We start from the raw sequence: 10,018 nt of genomic DNA, 5'->3' as shown, positions 1-10,018 counted from the left end.
CCCACTCAACTCTGGAATCTTTACAGCAGGAACCACATCTGATTCAGCCCCATGGCCCTGCACTGAGCTTGGCACACAGGATAGGCTCAGGTTTGTTGTTGAACTGAGGAAACTCACAGCAGTGACGTGCTACCTCAGTCCCAAACAGGTGACTCCATCACCACCAGGTCCACAAGGGCTGGGGTTGGGGTCAGGTCTGTAGCCCAAAGACCTTGGAGGCCTAGAGCTCAACCAGAAAGCGTTGGCTTTCTCTCCACCTCCTCACCACCTTCTGCCAGTTCCCCAATTCTGCGATTGGGAAACCGAGGCAAGAGAGCAGGACTTGGGCACGGTCGAGCAGCAAACTGATGACAGATACACACTCGAACCCCACCTCCAGACTCATAGGCCAGTGTTCTCTGCCCTTTCAGCATTGCCTCCTCTGCCAAGTTTATTTCCGGTAAGTCCAGGAAGACTACAGGCTTTCCATTCATTCACTCAGCAAATACTTATCAGGCACTGGCCAAATGCCAAGCATAGTGCCAAGCTCTGGGGCTACAGTGGAGACCAAAATAGGCCCTTGCCTTCAGGGAGTTCACAGTGTAGATCAGGCAGAGCAGGTGATGCAGGGCCTTGTGGGCCACACTGGGGACTTTGGGAGACCAGTGGAAAGCTATCAAAGGTTTTAGCCGCAGGGCTGGCTACCCCTCCCCCTCTATACTAGCCACACTCATCCTGCGTTAGTGGCCTTTCCCCACACTCCCCCACCGGCCCTTGACTTCCCTCTTCCTTGGCTCCCCCTGTTCAGCAAGTCACTGCTAAGGCCAGGTGTGGAAGCCCCCCAGGAGGAGGCTAGCGAGTGGGTGATCTTGATTTAATTACAGCTTTGAGCCGCGCAGAATGCCTCTGTCTGCTAGGTGGCTGGGAGGACAACTGTCTGTCATATTGCCGAAGCAGCAGGAGCTCCTTAGGGGAGCATTGCAGAGTAAAAGCCTTAATGACCCCATCATCGGAGTAATGAAGACGAATCCCACCTCATGCTGCCTGCCCACTTCTTCCTCTGGGTCTAGCAGCCAACATCAGGCAGCTAGAAACTCCCACTCAGCCAGCGTGAACAAAGCACATTAAAGATTGTGAAAACAGGTAAGATTTTTCAGTTACAGGTTTCTAGAATCTCAGTGTTGGAAAGAACATTCGCCGTCACCTTTTCCAGCTTCTCCATCCAGATCAGAACTCCTCTCATCAGTGAGTGTTCTCAAAGGAGTGTCTAAACCATGTGCATGCCCCTAGAAGACAGGCAACTCACTACCTATTGAGGGAATCATTCCATTTTTCAGCAGATCTTAAGTCTGCGGAGTGTGGCGCATTATTAAGTTGCAATCTTCTTTTCTGGGGCAACTGGGTGGCTTAGTCGGTTAAGCGTCTGTCTGCCTTCGGCTCAGGTCATGATCCCAGGGTCCTGGGATGGAGCCCTGGGCCCTGCATTGGGCTCCCTGCTCAGTGGGGAGTCTGTTTTTTTCTGCCTCTCCCCTGCTCGTACTCTCTCTCCATATCTCTGTTGCTGTCTCTCTCTCAAATAAATAAATAAAAAGAAAGAGGGGCGCCTGGGTGTCACAGTTAAGTGTCTGCCTTCGGCTTGGGTCATGATCCTGGGGTCCTGGGATTGAGCCCCATATCCGCTCCCTGCTCAGCGGGGAGCCTGCTTCTCCCTTTTCCCACCTCCCTGCTTGTGCTCTCTTTCCCTCCCTCTCTCTCTCTCAAATAAATAAATAAAATCTTGAAAGAAAGAAGAAGAGAAAGAGAAAGAAAGAAAGAAAGAAAGAAAGAAAGAAAGAAAGAAAGAAAGAAAGAAAGAAAGAAAAGAAAGAAAAAGAAAGAAAGAAAAAAGAAAGAAAGAAAAAGAAAGAAAGAGAAAAAGGAAAAGAAAAGAGAAAGAAAGAAAGAAAGAAATCTTTTCATTACTACTATCACTATCAAGTTCACCTTCGGGGCCACAAAGAACAGACCCTAATAAGCAAGGTGAACTTGAACAAGTCACTTTGCTCTGGCTACTCTGCCAATGGGCAGGCCAAGCTCTGACCCAGCCTGCAGTTGCCGGCGCCCAGCCGAGAGCACAGAGTGGGTGCTGGGAGGTGAAAGCTGAGCAGAACAGGGCTCCTCCTCATCCCTAATCAGGCCCCAAGGGAACACCCTGTGCGGATGATGGTGGCTGGGTGCCAAATGAAGTGAAATATCTCCTTTTCTCAGGCTGTTAACTTTTTTTCTTGTTTAAGGAAGGGGAGGATAATGACATTTAGCACTTTACAACTCAGCAGTAAAGTGAGCAGATGGAAACAGATCCCCAGCATTGCGGGCGTGCTTCCAGGGAGAAACCCTTCCCGCTCCTGCTCCGGCTGGGCTCCGTGGGGCCAAATCACTGGCAAGGCTTGCCAGTGGAGTTAGCGAGCACCCTAACAGCCAGCTCCTTCCTGCCCCGGCTCCTCCTCACTCCGGGCTGCACATGGGTGAGCCTGCCACGGCACACCCTGTCCCGCCTACCCGGGGCACCTTTCCTACCTCCCCACTGTTGCGATGAGGAGGAGAGGCAGAGGAAGTTCTTGGTGAGACAGAGGTGAGCAGAAACTCCGGTGGAGATGTGGAAATGCCCCCACCTGGCCTCTAGGTGGCCACAGAAGAACAATTTGAGCAGGGAAAGTTCCCGAGGGGAAGTCAAAGAAAGTCATCATCATCATCCTCACCCTCGAAACTACTTACTGAGAACTTGCCATGGGCCAGTCAGTCATGCTAGCACACAGCTCACACACCTTGCCCCATTTAATCCCACAAGCCCATTAGCTGTGTTCTCAGCACTGTCTCCATTTTACAGATGAGGAAACTGAGGCTCTGGGAGGTTAGATGACTTTCCTGAGGTCCCTGCACACTTACCTGGGATGTAGGCAGGCTAAAGAGTACTAACAAATGGCTCTTTAACTATTTGGGGTCTAGATTACTCTCTCCTCTATCACGTATGTTGCTCTATAAACTGAACACTTCAGAAAATCTGAACGCATTTTTCATGTTTATGTTTCCAAAAACAGTCAATAGCTCTGTGATGGGGTTTGTTCTATTTTGGTGTGTAAATGGTTTCATTAAACTGCAGCTCCTCTGTGAGCTTTATTTGTCATCCACAAAGTAAAAGAAAAAACGAAAACAGCCCTACTGTGGTGGAGATCTATTGTTTCATCTGCCCAACACCCTGCCCTGCTGGGGACACCACGCCTCTTCTTCCTGGGCTTCTAATGTGTCCTTCCCCACTCTGAGTGGTGGCAGAGGGCTGCCAATCATAATATCCCGCCCTCCCCCTAAGGACCTAAGGACCCAAGGACCCAAGTTGGGCAGCCCTTCCCACAGAGTTTTCCTCTGGGTGCAAGGGACAGAAGACACTCTCTGTCTGCTGGAACAGCCATTACCAAGTGTCCCCGTTAGGATTAGGCTTAGCCATGGCACCGAAGACCTGAAAACAGTATCCTAAACAAGATGGGGTGTATTTATCTTGCAAGGCCAGCTCACATATCACCTCAGTGCCCGCCCATGTTCCCTTCTCCCCTCAGCCACCAGGCACCCGCTAAGATCATCCTACTGCATGCACCTGCCACTCTCCACCTGACCGGAAGCACTGGGTACTTGATGCCTCTGGGAGCAACCTTCAGCCAATGGGGAGTGGAAACTGGAAGATAAATCCCCCAGCCTCACAAGCAGGGGTGGGGTGGGGGAACAGGATAAATCTGAAGCATGTTTCACAGTCTCCCTGTGGTCCTGTTGGCATTAATGCCCCATTGCCCACAGCAGGAAATTGCTAGTCCGTTACCACACCCTGTATTCACTTCCAGCGTTTTCTGCTCTCACTTCCCCACCCCTCTTCCAGTGCTTCCTGGGATCACCTCTCAAATATACTACTTGCCCCAGCATCCTTGACTCGAGGTCGGCTTCTGGAGGAGTCCAGCTTTAGACAACTTCAAAGCCCTCCCTCTACCACTGCAATATTCCCAGGGCACTTTCTTCACACCTCTAATGCAGTACATTATGGCCCATCTTGTTGTATTTATTAAGTATGAAATAGGAAGGAATGTGCATTTATTGAGTACCAGATGTGTACCCGTCACTGTACCAGATGTTTTGTGCTCTTCTATTCATTTATTCACTAATTAATTCATTCAACAAATATTTATTAAGCATTTGCAATACACCAGGCAATTATCTAGGCCAGAGGTTGGCAAACTATGGCCCAGAGGCCAGATTCAGTCCGCCACCTGTTTTTTTTTTAAATAAAGTTTTATTGGAACACGGCCATGCTCATTTGTTCCCAAGTCTCTATGGCTGCTTTCATGTTATAACAACAGAGTTGAGTAGTTGTGACAGTGACCATATGGCCTGCGAAGCATAAAATATTTACTCTCTGGGCCTTTACAGAAAAAGTTTAGTGCCCATTGGTCTAGGCAAATAAACAAAAAAACTAAGACATTTACTATGTTAAATGGTAACCAATGCTGGGAAGGAGAAAAAGCAGGGAGAAAGAGAGGATCGGGAGTAATGGGGGCAGGGGTGGGGATTGCAGTGAAAATTAGGGTGTTGGGAAGTCCTGGCTGTGAGGATGACAATGGAGCAAAGATCTGGAGGAGGGGAAGAAGGGAGCCATGTGGCCGTGGGGGGAAAGAGCTGCTGGCTGGTGGACAGTCAGATGTGAGGGCTGTACTGAAGTATTAACAATAGTTAATCCTACACTGAGTGCTATGTACCAGACGCCCTTCCCTCGCTTCACATACATAATCTCATTTAATTACCTAAAATTCATCATCTCATTACACATTTAATCTTACAAAAGAATGATCTGAATAAATTTTTTTTTAAGATTTTATTTATTTGAGGGGCACCTGGGTGGCTCAGTCGTTAAGTGTCTGCCTTCATTCAGCTCAGGTCATGATCCCAGGGTCCTGGGACTGAGCCCCACGTCAGGATCCCTGCTCAGCAGGAAGCCTGCTTCTCCCTCTCCCACTCCCCCTGCTTGTGTTCCCTCTCTCGCTGTGTCTGTCTCTGTCAAATAAATAAATAAAATCTTTAAAAAAAATATTCATTTGAGAGAGAGGGAGAGCATGAGCGGGGAGTGGGGGCGGGGGGGAAGGTAGAGGGAGAAGCAGGCTCCCCACTGAGCAGGGAGCCCGACATGGGGCTCGGGGCTCGATCCCAGGACCCTGGGACCACAACTTGAGCCAAAGGCCGACACTCGGACTGAGCCACCCAGGTATCCCTGAATATATTTCTGTTAGTAGTGTTCATATGGAACTTTCAGTTTACAAAGTTGTTTTGTAATGTTGTTTGCTTGCTCTTCACAACATTTCAAGGAGTTTACTGACCCCATTGTATTATAGCCAAAGACCAGAAAGGTCAAGTCCTTTGACCCAGGTCACACAGCCCGTAAGTTCCGAAAATGGAAAGCAAACCCAGGCGTGTTTGGATCCAGATGCTGTCTCCCTCTCTCTGAGCCACCGGCTTCAGAAGGCGCAAACTCCACCTCATCCCACTCACACCTAACTCAAACAGTGCACCAAAGAGAAAGGGCGAGGGCCTTCCTGGGCCTGTTGGAAGGAACTCCATTCCCTCAACCTCCCAGATGAGAGTGACCAGACAGCCTGCTGGAATCACAGCCATACTCACAGACGTGTGATCATTTGCTCTGTCCTGGGGCACCTACACTGTGCCCCAGTCTTGAGGCTGTGCCCGGTGCTCTGCGGAGCTCACCCCAAGCAGGTGCTCAAAAAGGACTTACCGGATGACAGATTAACTATCGCTAGGATTTTGTTTTGTTGCATTTTTAACACGGCATTCCTATGAATTGAGGGAATTATTTAGAAAGACATTAATTTGGCAAATAGGTATTGAGATTTACTATGTGCAGAAAAGAGCAAAACCTTTTAACAGAGTAAGCGGATTTACTGTGGCAGGGCTAGAAATGGACATGACATGTGCCCTCCCTTCTAGGAGCTGGCAGGCTAGTCAGATGTGGGGAGAGAGATGAATTTTTTGTATGTATGTGCTCCTGACCCAGTGTGTGCCCGGCACTGTGCCAGCCAGGGTACCTTCATCATCAATAATAAGAATAATAATAGCAAACACTCCTGAACCCTGACTCTGCACCAGGCACTGTGCTGAGCCCTTTATATCTTCATCAAACTCCAAGGGAAAGTTGTCACTGCTATTTAAGGCTGCAGCATGTGAGCCTCGGGGAAGTTGAGTATCCCCCACAGGCACATGGTAAGTGAGTGGCAAAGTGGGGATTGGCATTCAGGTCTGTTTGCCCCACTGCATGTGCACACTCAGCTGTAAACTCAGAGAGGGAACAGACACAATTTTGAGGGGTCTCAAGAGAGGGAGAGTCCCCGCCAGTGTGGGCTTCAAGGAAGCGTCCCTAACAGGATGCCCTTGAGCCAGGCCCTGAAGAGTGGGCGTCCAGAGGGGACCCAGCCGAACAGAAGTGACCTGTTTGGCTGATCGCTCCTGCAGATTTGGTTATGGGTCAAGACATGTCGATACAAATAAGTTGATATTGGAGGCCGTGAGTGTGGAGATCAGGCTTTGCACCAAACAGACCTGGAGATGATCCTTTCTCCCCCTTTTACTAGTTGTGTTGACCGTGGACAAGCTAACCAAACTTTCCAAGCCTTGGTTGCCTCATCTGTAAAATGGACATAACAGTGATACTTATACCTCACAGGACTATTTTAAGGATTTAATCAGATATGATGTAAAGTGTTTAATATTGCCCCTGGCTCACAGCGAATACTGTATAAATGTGAATGATAATGATGATGATGATGATGATTGGCAGTCACACTCTTCAATTCTGAGGATTCTGGATAAAAAAGGGGCCTACTGGGGCAACTGGGTGGTTCAGTCGGTTAAGCGTCCGACTCTTGATTTCGGCTCAGGTCATGATCTCAGGGTCATGAGATCGAGCCTGAGTCAGGCTCCATACTCAGTGAGGAATCTGCTTGAAATTTCCTCTCTCCCTCTCCTTCTGCCCCCCCACCCCACTTGCTTGCACACTCTCTCTCTTTCAAAATAAATAAAATCTTTTTTAAAAGTTGGGGGGCTGCCTTCCCAGCCTCCTTCTGGTCTCTAATGACCCTAGACTTAGGCACAAAACAAGTAAAGAAGTGATACGTTCTGGGCCCAAGGAGAAGAGGCTGCTGAAGACAAAAGAGATCGGTGTCATGTGGCGGTGGCAGGAGGAGGGAGTCTGAAGGAAATGGGCAGCAGCAGAATGATGGTTCTCTCTTTATGGTAGGTGAGAGGAGCCATGGCGTTGCCCGAGTTGGAATGGATTGAAGGATGAGCCAGATGCTTTCCTTTACATCTCTCATTGAACCTTCACAATGGCCCTATGTGTGACTCATGATTCCTGTGTTACTAGTGAAGAACCGAGGAAGCAGGAGACCCCAAGTCACATCACTGGAAGTGGCCGGCAGGATTCCAAGTCAAGGCTGCCCTCCCCCTCCAGTCCAGTCTATGTGGGCCGGGCTGGGCTAACGGGGCAGGGGTGGGCTCAGGAGTCCATCCGGTGGCCTGTCCCAGGGCCCTGGAGTCGGTACCCTCCTCTCCCACCTCTGCCCGGGCCTGGCCCATTGTAGGAGTCACCCATCCCGCCTCTCTCGCCATTCCCTTCCTCCCATCTGAGTTCACACCTCACTCGGGCAAGGAAACACCGCTGCCCGTGTCCTTCCCTGGTGTAAAGCCCTCCCATCTCCTGCAGGCTGGCTTCTTGCACTGGCCGGCGTCTTCAGCGGAGGAAGCAGCCATCTTCTTGGAGTGACAATCATACTTGTTTTCAAATTATAACGAACACATGCTGTAGAGTGGAACGCAAAATGCCCAGGGATTTTCTCCGAGGAGTTGTTTTGGGCTAAGCCTCAAAATAGATGTGTGTGTTGGTAGGAAGAGGAGTATCAGTCTTCAGGAAAAACACTTCACTGTAGCTCAGAGATGAACAGAAACTTGAAGGCTGGTCCAGCAGGCCCTGGCACACTGGCATCCACAGCCTTCCCAGCCGTGCTTCCACAATGCCTCAGTGTGCTCTGTGCTCCAGCCAGACTATCTTTCAGCCTTCTTCCTTACAGCTAGTGGTCACCTGCTTTCCCTCTGACTACATTGTCTTTCTATCTCCCCTGTCATCCTGGGAAGCTCCTGGTTATCCTTTAAGGTCCATCTCCATGTCCCCTCCTCCAAGAAGCCCTCCCTGATCCCACTCCCCTCTTCGTGCAGTACAGCTCTTGCTCTCCTCTTCATAACTTCTTGCCACAGGATCCTGGGACCATCACTTTGAGAGGCAGACTCTCCAGGAGATTATGAGCAGCTTGAGGTTAGGAAGCTCACCATGAACTCTGACTTCACTTGTTCATTCAACACATACTCAGAGCCCCTCTGTGCCAGGCCATGGGCTCTGGATGAGGAAATGACTCAGTGTGTCCTTGGAAGGGGTCCAACCTGAGGAAGAGACAAACTATCTATCTATTCATTCACTCATTGATATATTAAAACAACAATCAAGTAGCAGAACGCTTTGCTAATCGCCAACCGGGTCAGGCCCTCTGGTCAAGGTTAAGGATACAGAAAAGAGCAAAACCTGGGCCTACCCCCAAGGAGCTCCCAGTCTGACGACCAATGGCCAGTGCAAGCAAACTGCTAAGTGCATAGTCTGTCCCCAAGGCTGTGAGGCACCAGGGTAGGTGTGGGGTCATTTTGCTTTAGCGTTGTTGTTTTTTTTTTTAATGACACTGAATGAATGACTTCTTTCTGTGGGTTTCTTTTTTCTGTTTTATGGAACTTGTAGGGTTCTAATCATGAATGAACTTTGTAAATAAAAAACCCGATAAATAACTGATCAAGTAATTGACTGAAATGTCACACCAGAAATTGCTGCAGCAATAGGGCTAGATTCTGGGTCTCCACCACCCCTGGACTTTCTCAATGGGGAGCAGATTTACTCTGACCATGGCTGGCTCCAGACTGCAAAACCTCCTGCAAACTCACAGTAAAATGCAGCAGTGCTCGCCTGCCTCCCAAGGGGGTCGTAAGCATTAATTAGTTACCATTAGTAAAGTGCTCTGAAGATGTGGGGGTGTATAAACATGGCAAGTCATTAGGCCTCTCCACACCACTATGCTCTACAGCCTGGGAACTGCTAATTGAGAAATAATTAACACCTCAGGGTGCAGAGGACGGATGCCTGGTGTTTCCAGGATTGGAAGGGATGTAATAACATGCATGGGAGCAGGGAGAAATATAAGGTTACTGTGGATCCTGATACTGAAGATTATTCACCTCCTGCCCCCAGAGAGGAGGTGTGGGGAATATTGCCTCAGTAAAATCTTTAGGACTGTACTCCTTAGGGAAAGCCCGGACCACAGTGCTGAGCTGCAGAGGCCCAGTGACATTCTTAGAGCAAAAGAGCTCAAGTCCAGCCCAGCTCTGCCTGGCCTCCTCGCTGGAGGACAGATGCCAGTCGTGGGGTTCACCCAAGCGGTATTTTCTTCCACTGTAGGACCAAGGTGATGACACCCATCGACACTGCCCCCTGCAACCCAATGCCCCACCAGGCTGTCCAGTGCCTTTCCTGTAGACCAGCAGAACTAGCCCAGATTGCACATTAGATCATCTGGGGGACTCCTGATGCTAAGTCCCACCCCAGACTGATACCTAGCATCTCTGGGCAGGGGGACCGGGGCACAGGGTGAGTTCAGTGCAGCTCAGGTTGAGAAGCCCTGTTTTGGCCTGTGTGGCAAGCACTGTGGTAGGAGCAGTAAACCCTCTGACACCCCATGATTCCTTCATACCAGCTCATTTCCTAATTCCCTGCCTGAGTGTCCTGGTCCCTCAGCCTGGCCATTCCACTCCACTCCCACCACCATCCTTGGCCTGGGAAACTCAACTCATCCTTCAGGCTCAGCTCAAGGATCACCTCCTCAGTGAATTCCTCCTTCCCTACACTCCCACAGGACTTTCCTTG

The sequence above is a fragment of the Zalophus californianus genome, chromosome 4, assembly GCF_009762305.2.
Source record: "Zalophus californianus isolate mZalCal1 chromosome 4, mZalCal1.pri.v2, whole genome shotgun sequence".
In the NCBI taxonomy this organism is placed as follows: Eukaryota; Metazoa; Chordata; class Mammalia; order Carnivora; family Otariidae; genus Zalophus; species Zalophus californianus.
This window is presented reverse-complemented; position numbering follows the sequence as displayed.